A 13,744-nucleotide genomic window follows, 5' to 3' on the forward strand; every position below is an offset into this window, starting at 1 on the left:
TGAGGCTGTTTATATGACTGAGCTGTAGCAGTGTCTGCAGGTGATCACACCTGGATCTTATCCAACATCCTGTAAAATCTTATGGTGGATTTAGGTCTCAAGATGCCTCACATTCAACAGAAATGCCTCAGGCAGGCAGTTGTACACTCTGCCATCTGAATTGTGCATGTGTCCAGGCTTTCCATCTTCTCTGTTTTGGGGGTCCTGGGTTGGTCACGGGACCCAGGCAACAGGCTACTTCCATGTTATGAATCCCTCTGCAATTCCAGATTCTGGTGCTGGCTCCTGCTCCTGACCCTCCTGGGCTTCTGGTCTAATAATTACAGCTAACCTCATGACAGCTCATCTGGGTCAGAGGACCCAGGACCTCAGAGTCTGTCGTGGTTTTGCCCTTCACTAAGGTAGGCCTTTTCAAATTTGGAAATATTATGAGCTAAAGTTAACGTAACCTGTTGTATAGCATTGTGGGTGGTGATAAAAGTAATTTGCATTATCAGCAGGTGATTTAAAATTGTCAAAGACATCTTTTTCCTATGCTAAATCCTGCATCTATCTAGATTTCGTTGCTCAGTTGCTATCCTGTTGAATTTTAATTTCATAAATCAATATAACAAAGACAGTTTTATAGCTTGTGATGGCTTTGAGCACAATGTAAACTTTATATCCTACAAAACTAATTAATAATATGACCATGGGGAAGAATATTCTGCATGTTTATTCATTTACTTAAGCTTCCTTTACTCTAAACAGCAGTAGATTATAAATTATTTTCCTTACTGAGCTCAGGCTAGGCTGATAAATTTCATGGGTTTGTCATGGTGAAAATATTAAATTTCATGCTTTGTCCTAGATCAATGGAAAAACCATATTAAAACTGTGCAGGCAGTTCATAGAATCTAAACAGAATTTCAGCAGGCATGCTTTATAAATAAAATGAAATGAAACATGCTTAAGATAAAAAAGAAAGGAAAACTGAACCATGGAAGTTGGTTGGCACAATTTATTTTGAGTGAAATGGAACCTGGTATTACAAAGTGCTACTCACTCTTCAGTTCAACCAAACTGGTTTCCAATTGACAGGTAATGGCAAGGGGAGGAAGGGAGGAAAAGTTGCTATGCTTTTGGTGGAAGGCAAATGAGAAAGTGCAAAAGGAGTGAGAGGAGGAAGCGAGTTTCTTGCAGGTCTATATACTTGTCTATATGCCAATAACTAAGTTGTCAAAAATCTGAAGTTACTTTCTTAGGCTTTTTCATAGGTTTCAGTAGAGGCAAAATGTATTGAAACCTATGGAGAATATATGTGAGGCTCTGGGGTGACTGTTTTTTAAAGGTAAAAAAACCCAAATTTACAGCATAGCTGTTGGTAATACTCCTACGAATGCCTGATCTTGGTAAACATTGGTTGAAGGGGTCAATTTTATTGGCACCAAGAATGGAAGAATGAATGGGGCCAATAAAATTGGAAACCCCCCTCAACCCAATGTTTACCAAATCTGAGGGTTCTTGTAAGGAGAGTCACCAGCAGATATACTGCAAATTTTGGTGTCCCTCCCTTAAAAATCAACCCCCTGAGAGCCTGCAAAGTTTTTCCACAAACTGAAACAAACTTGTCTCAGATGGGAGAATCATATAATGAAAAAAATGACAAGAAATTATCATTACTGAATAATGATTATAAGTAGCTTACTACAATTTTAGACAGACTGAAAATAGTATTGCAAGAGTTGTAAGAGTTACAAAGCTCTATTTTATACAAAGCAATTTTATAAATGCTGATAAACGTATAGAAACTATACATTAAAACTTATAGTATAATGTTTAAATAAGTATAGAATTATAGATGAAATGGTAAAATAATTAAACAATCCAGCAGCAAGAACTGTTAATGGGTTTACTTTATGATTATGTATGCATTGTAATGGATTGAATTGATGATTGGAATATATTTATTTAATAGAAAGTTATATAAAGATATGCTATATATATATATATATATATATATATATATATATATATATATATATATATATATATATATATATATATATATATATATATATATATATATATATATATATATATGCTAGATCAAGTAATTGATAGTATTAAGTATTTCATATTGTAAACTAGAATTTTCAGATTAAATGTTAGAAATTATAGTAAAAACTTGGCAAAGCAAATAGGAGAAAGCTGCTTTCTACACAGACACTTTCAAACATTTTGGGGCAGGAGATAAAATGTTTCCTCCAAGGAATTCTGCACTGTTTTCCCTCCAAAATGTTTTATTTGCAGCCTCAAAACAATTTAAATGCATTCTCTTTTCTAACGATTCTTTTGATTGAAATGTTTTTAAAAGGCTTCATTTGCCTGTGTTGTCCCTTTAAGACATTTCCTAACCTCTCTGCCTTTCCTTCACTGACTCATCAGCATCACTGTTCTGCCTTTGGAGCATTTCAGAACGTTTCAGAGATTTTGAGGTGCTTAATCTTCAAAGCATTGACTACAGAACTCAGGGAATTGCAGCACGACTCTGAGAAGTATAATAGCACTAATTTGTACAAGCACAGGGAGAAGAAAACAGAAAATCACAAATGTCCAGAAAACATTTCAAGGGGGTGAGTGTGAACAAAAATTGTGTTATTTGGGGGATCTAAAATGTTTTAAGAACATTTTAGGTGTATAGGGTGAAAACAGCCAAAGGCCCTCTCAAACAACTTGGATGAAAGCAAAGACTCATCTTATTTATGTATATTCCCATAATTTGCTGTTATTTTTGTATATATGCATTTTCAGGTTTTTTTATTGTTTTTTATTATTATATTCTTTATGTTGTTGTTTTGAACTTGTTCTTATATTGGAAAGTTCATAAAATTAAAATCTATAGGTGGGAATTGCTGCAGCTTGACTCCTTCCACTGAGAGAGACATTCTTTTGGGGAAGTTGTCTGCTGGGAAGTTGGCCGCTGGTATAGCTAAAAAATGAACAGGTTCCACATGTTTTTAGGTTTAACTTAAACTTAAATATTGTGTTGAATTGATAAATAATATGTGGCTGAATGGGAAAGATTATGGAGAGCTGCAGTGACTCTAAAAACATAAGGAAATATGAAAAAACCTGCTGGATCAGATCAGTGGTCTATCCAGTCCAGCACCCTGTCTCACACAGTGGTCAACCAGTTACTCTGGAGGGACAACAACAGGGAATAGAGGCTGAGACTTTCCCCAGATGTTGCCTCTTGGCACTGTGATTTACCACCTCTGAATGTGGAGGTTCTCTTTAGTGACAATGACTTGTACCCACAGATAGATCTAGCCTCCACAGATCTGTCTAATCTCCATTTAAAGCTATCTATGCCTGTGGCTGTCACTACATCCTCAGACACGAATTCCACACTTCAATCAACCATTGTTTAAAGAAGTATGTGTTTTTGTTCATCAATTTCAGTGAACACCCTCAAGTTCTATTATTTTGATAGAGGGAGAAAAATATCTCTATGCAATCTGTCTGGTGGTGGGAAATACCATCAAGCTATAGCTGACTTATAGCATCCCCATAAGGTTTTCATGGCCAGAGAGTCTGGGGGTGGTTTGGAGTTACCTGCTTCCATGCGTGCTGAAAGATTCTGATAGAACTGTGACTGGCCCAAGGTCACCTGGCTAGCTCTAACATGCATAATTCTCTAAGTCAGAGAATTCTCTGAGTCAGAGAATGTGATATGACTACTTCATTTACTTACTTTGGAAGGAAACTTGAGCTTTTCATAATGCTACAATTATCTTGTCAAGTTGCACAGAAATTTTTACATTCACAAAATTGTTCAGAAAATCAAATGCCATAGCTCAACTAAATTGGTTCTAATGAAAAAACAATGCTATTAGGATTAGTCTAAAATAATAGAAAATTGTTAATGCTACAACCTCAATTTGTCTTCTTTGCATATTTTCCAGTGCTTTGTGAACCAACATTATGGATAGTAAGATAAGGACAAAAATATCATTTTAGTAAGCAGGATTTTTCTGTAACATTGTAGCTTAAGCTTTTGATGACAAGAAATAAATATCTACATCAATGCAGGCATTATTTGGCTGCTCAATAGCACAATGAATTATGAAATTACTCAAGTACTATTCCTTGAGTGTGAAGACAGATATTGAATTATTCATCCAGCATGAAGTGAAACAACACAATTTGTGCAGTCTAAATATCTTAATGAGTTAACCACTTCTCAGGCAATATATACAATTAACTTGGTCAACTTTCACTTCAATAAGCACAGCTACTTACTGGATCTCAAAATCTTAAACTATGAAAACTAAGAATATTAAAAGTAGAATGGAACTTGATGTATATGAGTAGCTTCCTGTTGGGTTGATCACAAATTAACTATGCCCATAATCTTGACAAACTATAGGTATGCATTCTGTGTACACACTTCTGAGGCCCCTTCCACACATGCAGAATAATGCACTTTCAAACCACTTTCAATGCACTTTGCAGCTGGATTTTACTGTGAGGAATAGCAAAATCCACTTGCAAATGTAACCCCTATGTAAGAATAGGGGTGGAGTCTGAAAAGGGGTAGAGTCTGAAAAGAAGCAGAAGGGGTGGAGTCTGAAAAGAAGCAGAAGGCTGCAGAACTCATGAGGTTGGAGGAAGCAAGCCTACCAGGCTGGGACCTTGATTGATTTGTATAAGTCCTTAACACCTTGTTTAAGGTAACTGCAATGTTGTTGGGAACTAGTGGGAAGGGAGTTGTTTATTTTTGCTATATTGTAAATAGTAGAATTTATTGTTTCAGGGTTTTTGTATATGTAATTGGTGAGAGTTCTTTTGGGGACCTTCATCATCTTGAATCCAGTTCACCAAGCCTCAAGAGTCTCCATGAGCCAACCACCAGCAGGAAGAATGGACTTGGCATTATCAGACTGTAATTAGAAGGAATTGGAATGAAACATGAATGGGACCTTGGAGTGTTAAGTTAAATGTTAATGTTTGATAATTGTCATATGTTAAAGAAAGTAAACCTTTTTGTTTAAAATTTAGTTGTTGCAAACTCCTTCCAAGTTCTGCCCCACAGAACCCACAAGCTGAGGTTGCACAAACAATTGTGAAAGTAGATTGAAAGTGCATTATTCTGCATATGCGGAAGGGACCCAAGTCATGTGTGCCTCATTTTTGACTGAAATGTCAGTTCTAGTTAAAAAGGCAGGCATGTAAAAGACAAAAAAATATATTTACAGTTCCAGATTTGTCATAAGAAATACAACAGAGGATGTTTCTGCATGGGCAGAATACAGCGTCCCAGGGACGCTAAAAACAGCATCCCTGGGGAGGGGTTCGCATGGCCGCCGCCGCATCGCCGCATCAGTGGCCTCGCAACCCCCGAGCGGCGTGAAGCCGCTGTTTCTGAACCTCGGTCCCTGAGCAAGGTTTTTAGAAAACAGCGGCTTCCAACCACTGCCGTGCGAATGGTAGCGGCTGGAAGGCGCCATTTCCCCCTCTTTCCCGAATGCCTTACCGTCCCTCTGACCTTCTGGTGTGTCGCCCAGGCCATTATTCTGCATGTGCGGAAGGGGCCCAAGTCATGTGTGCCTCATTTTTGACTGAAATGTCAGTTCTAGTTAAAAAGGCAGGCATGTAAAAGACAAAAAAAATATTTACAGTTCCAGATTTGTCATAAGAAATACAACAGAGGATGTTTCTGCATCCCCTGGGGAGGGGTTCGTATGGCTGCCGTCATCGCTGCATCAGTGGCCTCGCAACCCCCGAGCAGCATGAAGCCGCTGTTTCTGAACCTCGGTCCCTGAGCAAGGTTTTTCGAAAACAGCGGCTTCCAACCACTGCTGTGCGAATGGTAGCGGCTGGAAGTCGCCATTTCCCCCCTTTCCCGAATGCCTTACCGTCCCTCTGACCTTCTGGTGTGTCGCCCAGGCTAGGGGACACGCCCCCCCGCCCTGTGACTCCAGAGCTGTTGTGCAGGGCAGGAGGGCGTGTCCCCTGGCCTGGGCGACGCGCCGGAAGGTCAGAGGGATGGTAAGGCGTTCGGTGGACGGTGGAACCTCTATGCAGGCTGCGCCGTCTTCCTCACTCCTACCGGGACCGTCCGTGCAAACAGTCCAGGGGGGGTGCGTCGGCGTCGTTTACGCCGACGCACCCCCGCAGCGTGGCCGTGTGGAAACGTCCAGAGTTTGGTGCTTTTCTCCCACACGGTTTTATATATATGTGAAACCCCTTAATTAGGTCATTCATAGTTTTGAATTGGTTCCTAATGTCCCACTATACATCTAATTAAATAAGTGGATGGATACTGTTGTTTCAGTCCTGGGCCAGTTCATGACTACTATGGTTAAGTGGCTGAGGGAGTTATAGCTGAAGCTGAATCCTGACAAAGTGGAAATAAGGCTGGTTGACCTGTGCCTGAGAATGTTATGCTGTGTAGGATCCAGCTGTTTTTGACAGATAGTGTTAAGTTCTTGTTACATCCTGGTTGTGCTATTAAAAAAGCAGATAGCTATGATGATTCAGAATGCATTTTTCCAGGTGCATAGAGCCCAAAAGCTGGGGGTATTCTGATATAAACATCCTAGTAGATGCTACAGTAATCGATTATTATAATGTAGTCCGCATAGGGCTGCTTCTTGAAATCAACTCAGAAACTGCAGTTGTTTCAAAATTCAGCAACCTTTTCATCATAAGGGGCTAACCAAGAGAGCATCTTACTCTGATTTTAAGATTTTGTAATCTGTTAACAGTTTAGGTTCAATTCAAAAGGCTGATGCTTTACTTTTAAAATTATTCACCGCCTCAAGCCACCTGATTTGAAGGACAGCCTCTCTTGGTATTAACCCATGCAGAAACTTTACTCAGCACATTAACATTTGCTGAGACCTCGACCCCAAGGATAGGTTCTGTTGCTGTCCATTTAAGGGTTTTTTTGGTAGCTGCCCCGTCATCTGGAATGGGTTTCTGGATGAACTAAACAGCCCAATCAAGGGGGGAGGGGATTGATTCCTGGATGTGATTTGTCCTCTCTGGGGCAGTTACCCCAGCAGAGGGGCAAAAAAGCTGGTAGGCAGATGCTGCAGTGCTCCGGGACACCCAAACATGGTGCTGTAGTCAGCTTCCGCCCAAGCTTTAGAGCCAGAAAATTACACCAACCTTTCGGAGGGCTTTCAGGCAGCCAGAGTTTTTTCCTTTTGTGCTGCACTCCCTGCTTTGCCTAAAAGCCTTGGAGGTGACACAGCAGCAGAGCTGTCCCAGGCTGCGGTGGCCTCTGGATTAGGCTCTGGATTCAATTCTAATCAAGTCTCATAAGGAGAGAGTCACTGAATTCTGGAGTTGTCTTAAGGATGGTTATGCCTTTTTGATCCGTTTGGTCAGTCGTCTGGGTAATGACAGTATAATAAACTGAAAGCTATGTTGATTTCAAACCATGTTCTGTTCCCACAGAGGCCAGCCTTCAAAATGTAATAGGGGCACAAACCATCCACCAGGCTCTCAATATGGCCACTCTTGGGACTTTTATAAATGTATAAGATTTAATTTGATTATGGAAGTTCTCAAACTTCTTTTTGTGTTGTAATCTGTTATAAGAGTACATCAGAACATTTCAATATTTCTTTGTGGAAGAGACTAGTTTACCTGGGAGCATAAGGCTTGCTGAACAGCAAAGGCAGCTGTGTTTTACAAAGCTGCCTGGTAATGAAAACAAGCACCTGGAAAACACAAAGATAAACAGAAAGGTGAATAAACTGTCAGTAGGAAGTAAGCAAAAGCTGATGACTTCTGAAACCTCCATGCGAATCCAGCCTCCCGCCCCCCACTGTATACCCCCAGGGAAGGAAATATGCCCCCAGGGAAAGAAATACATATAATAAATGGAAGGGTGGGAAAAAATAACATAAGAAAATAGTGATAGATGACAAAACAGAAAGTGACAGACACAGAAATTGGTACAAAGTGAAGAAACAGGGAGGCATATGTGCCACAGCTGAAAAATAAACACACTAAAACTGAATTGACGGGAAGAAATGGACTCTAATGGCCCAATATAGTACTGATACACCCCACTGTGCCGTCTGAGTAGCTGCATTTGTTGTGATAGAGATTCAATGGTGTAAAACTGTTATGTCATGATGGATCAGACCTGAGCAGGCATGGCTGAGAATAAATATATGAAAATAAAATGCAGACAAGGAATCAGAAAATGTAAAAGAAAAAGTTACAAAGAAACAGTAATAGTGCTTTGTTCATTTTATTCATCCTACAGCCACTTTCTTGCCAAAGGGATTCTACCTATGTATTTCCACCCTATTTGTATTTTTGATTTAGATTATTTGGATTTAGGTGTTATTTATTATTATGCATCCATATTATTCTTATAATGCATAAATATTATTAACCTATTAAAGGAGCATTGGTTAAAAAATGGAAAAAATTGAAGATCTGTGCTGGCGCTTAACAACGATACATCCTCTAAATTCAGTTACTTTACCAATATCTAAGTAAAGCTATTTCAATGACAAACCACCAGTGTTAGTTTTTTACCTTGAAAAACCCATAAGGGGTTAACCGTAAGTCAGATGTAACTTGACAGCACTTTACACATACACTACTGGATGTCACAGATGGTTTTAAAATTTTGTAATCCAAATTTCATCCTCTGGATTTTTGCCATTGAAACTGTGTTTCATCTCCATAGATCATGAGTAATCCACAAGATGGTGCCCGGAGTGGTTTACTTGCTCAGAGCTCCAGTAACTTAGTATAATTTAGCTACTAGGAAGGGATTTTTTTACTACTAGGAAGAGTTATTAGCATTTATTAGCACAATTAGAACTTTAATATTACTAGTTCTTGTAATATCATTCGAAATTTGGACTAAATTGAGCCATTCAGAAGAAGCATGGACCTACTTGCTTTGTGTTTGAGCCCATTGGCGACTGACTTTCAACTTTGTTCAGGGAAGCATAGTTCCAGCAGATGCTGTGAGCTTCCTGAACCGAGAGTGGAGTTGAAAGATGCTTCTGAGGGTCATGGAGGGCCCGGGCATAGGGGGTCAGTGGCAGAGATCCCCCCAACAACACCAATGCCTGACCAAACCAACTTTTGAAACTCTTGGACAACAACCAGCTAGGCGGATACGAGTTTTGGGTTCTGTTCCCCAAGTGGAAAGGCAGGCTTATGGACGGTGCCTCGCCATCGGCTGTGAGAGTGCCGATGTGGGGTGTCATTCTTTTGAAGCCAGAGACTCCCAGACAACTTTGGGGGCTCCGGTGTTTTTGGCCCATGCGGAATCCACCTTGGAAATCTTACGATTATAACCTGGGCATATAGGTAAACAAATAAGGCTCATGAGGCAGGTGTTGGAATGAGCAGCTTCTACATGCCTGGACACTGGGGGTGCTGTGTGTCTCACTCTAACTATGTTGTTGCCTCTCTTGCATGCCCTCCTTGTCTGGGCCAGGAGACCACCACTAACTTCCTTTCTTCTCCATGCTGCAGTCACATTTCTCCTGTCCTTTGTGCTGAGCGCATGGGCAATGGCTCTCTGCCTCTGTGGACCTTTTAAACAGAAGCAAGTCTTACTTCCACACACATGATGGCGCATTAGGGTACCCACTTGTCCTAGGGAAAGTAGTTCCTCCGATTAGGGTTTCTTTCTATCTACCTCTTACCTGAAACAAAGCTGTGAACTGAAGATACTTGAATAAATGTAAGTTTTTCCTTTTTCCTTTATTTCTTGGGAAGTTTCTATAATTGCACTCACACACAGGACTGGGCTGATCCATAATTAACTACATCCAACTGCAGGAGGGTGAAATCTTACATCTGTCTCTTTAAATTCTTCCTGGACTTTTTTTCCATAGGAAGGAAAATATTGATACTTTATGACTCAGGACAAAGAAATATCTAAACCCCTGACTTTATCAAAACCTTTTCTAACTGTGATAAAATCCGTTAGAAAGTCATAATTTTATTGATTTTCTGTTATGGCTAAGATTGTTCAGATGAGCTTTCAGACTATTCTAATAATATCCGTCCTCCAGTTTTCCAAATCTGCTGATCTGAGCAGTTCTGTTAATTGGTTTTATGGACTTGGTTTGCTGTTTTCCATTTTGCTGTCTTTCATGCTTTGTAATTATTGGGATAACTAGTTATCATTCTTTATGTTTGTATTTTAACTGGTTTTAATATTGAGAGCTTCTTTGGGGATCTTTGTGATTGAAAAATGAGGTACCGGTTATTCAATCAATAATTCTTGAATGATTCTTAGCATTTATGCTATTTTCCCCACCACAAGGCTTAAATACAAGCACAACATTACTAACTGTCTCTAGAAAAAACCCTCTGATTCTATTCTTTAACTCCAGGTATATTCTGATAGTCTTGTAAGGCTCTCATCATACCATCTTCATCAGAAAACCTGACAAAACCATAACCTCTGGAGTATCCTAGCAGATCTGTGGCCACTTTACAGTCTACACAGGATGGATATATTTTGAAAAAGTAGCCATACAGTAAGAAATTATCCACTTCACAGTTATCTGTCCCACAAATATTGCAAATTCTGGCATGGAAAATTCTGCCTTAACAAACTTGTTTAGAAAATTGTGGCCTGCTTGGAATACTAGTAAAATCTGGTCTTCTTGCTCTTACTTTACTCGTTCTCTTCTGTTTTTTTGTGGGGGGGATCTCTACCACAGAGGCAGGCTTTCTTTTTTGGCCTTTCCCACTGTATCCTGGCTAGCCATGGTTAAAAGATATCTTCACAGAAAAAGTAATATCAGCAACTTTCCTTTCTAGTTCTCAGTAACTGTGCATTACAAAAACTGCCAAACAGAACTGAGGTCACAGAAGACGATGAGTACCAGAACAAGATGTGATCCAATATATTCCTGGCTAGAGTTATTAAAACTATTTGCTTTTTGGTACTTCCCCCTCCCCCCCAGTGGTTCAACAGCCTAGGCTTTCACACGAGGACTGCACGCCTCCCTGAGACTGGCAGGTGGCAGCGAGTGAGAGGAACCCATGGCTGAGCCACACCGGCCTCGTCACAAGTCTTTTTCCCAGAAGCCTTTGTGGAACCCTCCACCAGGCAGCCTTGCCCTGCAGCCTGTGGAATATTTAGACTGATGGGCTGTTTGAGAGTGCCCTGAAAAGTTCTTGCCATTCTCAAGAATCCATCTGTTATATTAAACTGGACATTTATCAATTGGTGTCCAGGAAACAAGGAGTTCTTCGGTGTACACCAATGTGTATGGGGATCCTCTGTGTGTGTGGGTGGGAGAAAGGGGATGGCCTCACTGATATCATGAACTCTGCTGAGATTTCACAGTGCTTACTATGGGTCAGTAGTAATGAAATTTGGACCAAGGATGAAAGCTTCCTTATTAGGTGAGCATCACTTTGAACCTCCAGTTTGCTGTTGTCATAGGCCATTTACACATGTGTGGTCTCCTTTGCTTTGAGCGAACATTCCCTTCAGGTTTTGATTTTTGGTTACGCCTGGAGACCCACAGGTTGCAGACCCCTGGGTTACGCACACTGTCAGATCAGGAAATCTCCACAGTTTCTGAAAGCTCTTAACATTTTACTTTTTCTCTCCTTTTGTAGGGGAACCAAAGGAGATCACTATGCATTTAGTTTCCCCCTGGTTTTCTCACTCCTTCTTACTTTTCCTCCACCCAGATCACAGTAGTTCCTCCCATTCTTCAGGCCACCATTTCAGGACAGTCAGAAGGGCTTAAAATCAATGAACTGATGAACCTAATGAAATTGACAAGACTAGCCTTACTTCACTAGACCAATAGTGCTCTACCTGGGGTATGCATACCCCCAGAGCATTTGGGGTACATGAAAAAATTATTTAATAAAGGAAAAAAGTCCATGTGTGCATCCTCCAAAAGCTGATTCCCTGCCAAGGTTCCATAAACTGCACCAGGCAACTTCCAGCCCATAGCATTTTTTGAGCAGGAGGGCGAGGGATCAATCAGATGCTGTCCCCTAGAGGAGGTGACAGGAAGTGAGGCATTGCTTTTGTGGTGTGTGTCAAAGGAGTCTGCAAGACTAGCAAGTTGGGGCAACACGTTGTGGAGGCACCTGAAGAAGACCCTGTGTGAAGTAGGGTGACTTCACATATTTTTTTGGGGGGGGGAGGCAGAGAACTTTTGGAGGAGCAGAAAGCTACTGTGTAGGGGCAGGTGAGGGGTACCATCTTCATTCAGCAGAAAGAACATGCATGCATGTTCCTTTGGCACCTCCTGAAAAGTGCACCAGCCACAGGGAAGGTCACTTGTGTAAACAAAAAACTTCAGGGAAACACCACTGCAAAGCAAAGTTAGAGAACTGTCCATGGAGTAAGTAGTGCATACATAGAAGGCCATAATCTCCCCAGAGGAAAACTTGTCTCACTCTGAGTAATCAGCACCAGAACGCTTCACTTGTTCACTCCATTAAGTTTTTATCTACTTGATCGCCAGTGAGGAAATCGCCATTGTCACTTTCTGTTCAAGTTTTTATCTACTTGAACAGAAAGTGACAATGGCGATTTCCTCACTAGCGATTTATCCCAGGATAGTCCCCTGAAATATCGACCTCCCCACTGCCAAACCTTGGAACACAGATCAATCCCGGCTCTGTCGCTCTTCCCCCCTTATCCTGCGTTCCCCCAGAACCTGGTTGCTTGTACAACTTTTTTACAGAGCACGTTACCAATCCAGATTCGTGGGGAGGTTCGGGTGTCTGATTTGCTTTTCAATTTCCCGCCATGCACAGTGACGCAAATGCTTCCAGCCAATCACAGTGTGGCGGCCAATGTGTGATGCATGCACAGTTTTTTTTTCAGTTTTCATTTTCGTTTCACTCGGCTTCTTATGTTCTTCTGATTTGGTCTCACGCTTAACCACTCTGACGAGGAAATGAGAGAACCGGAACACTCGGTAACAAGACTCTCTAGTTCTTTGTTTCTAACGTCTGACCGAAATAACGTCTATGAGAGAGGACGTTATGATGTGATGATGTGATTAAAAGTTCCCACCCCAAAACGGCACGATAGCCAATCAGGAGAGTCCTGGCAAGCCAATCGTGCAGCAGTGGAGATTGTTGCATTGCTGAAATCTGAGGCAGGCCCAGATGTCTTCAATTGAAACATGGCGTAGTGAGGACAATGAAACTATGATTAAAAGGTGCGGTTTACATTGAAACTTGGATTAATTTACATTTAATTTTCAGTGGGAAATTGGCCAATGAAACCATATTGGCTAAGGTCTTCTTGCAACTATGTTCCTACACTGCTTGAAGTACTATTTTGATTCCATTCTGTAAATTAATGATTTAAATTGCACTGGAATATGCTCTTTCGGTCTGTCTTTTTCTTTCTGTGCCTGCTTTTGACTTGCAATGGTGTTGTGCTACTTGAGGCACTATCTTAAATTACTGGATTTGGTTGGAAAGTAGTCTCTTCAACAGATTTCATTAAAGATCCTTCCACCTTTAAACTTTAAACTTGATGATATCTATAAGGACAAAATCAAACTGCAGAAAGGGAGATTATTATTCCACAGGCCTGGATGGTTTCCTTGGTTTTGTTTTGTTTTAATACATTCAAGTTCATCTGCATGTTCACTGATCCAGTAAGGTCTGGGAGTTACCTGTTTGTGCACAATTATCCTAATACGTTTCTGAAAACCCATAAAGCATCTGGCAAAAGGATGCTTTTCTGTTACCCTGTTGTGTCTGCAAT

The 13,744-nt window shown here is 40.7% G+C and overlaps 1 long non-coding RNA gene across 1 annotated transcript in view; it reads right to left on the bottom strand.

The window, feature by feature from the left end:
• The window catches only part of LOC125439473, a 71,076-nt gene that overhangs the window by 11,190 nt on the left and 46,142 nt on the right, over nt 1–13,744 (bottom strand). The window contains exon 2 of the long non-coding RNA XR_007245535.1: nt 7,642–7,715. This is a non-coding gene — a long non-coding RNA (uncharacterized LOC125439473). The remainder of the gene's footprint in view (nt 1–7,641; nt 7,716–13,744) is intronic.

Source organism: Sphaerodactylus townsendi, linkage group LG01 (genome assembly GCF_021028975.2).
Source record: "Sphaerodactylus townsendi isolate TG3544 linkage group LG01, MPM_Stown_v2.3, whole genome shotgun sequence".
Classification (NCBI taxonomy): Eukaryota; Metazoa; Chordata; class Lepidosauria; order Squamata; family Sphaerodactylidae; genus Sphaerodactylus; species Sphaerodactylus townsendi.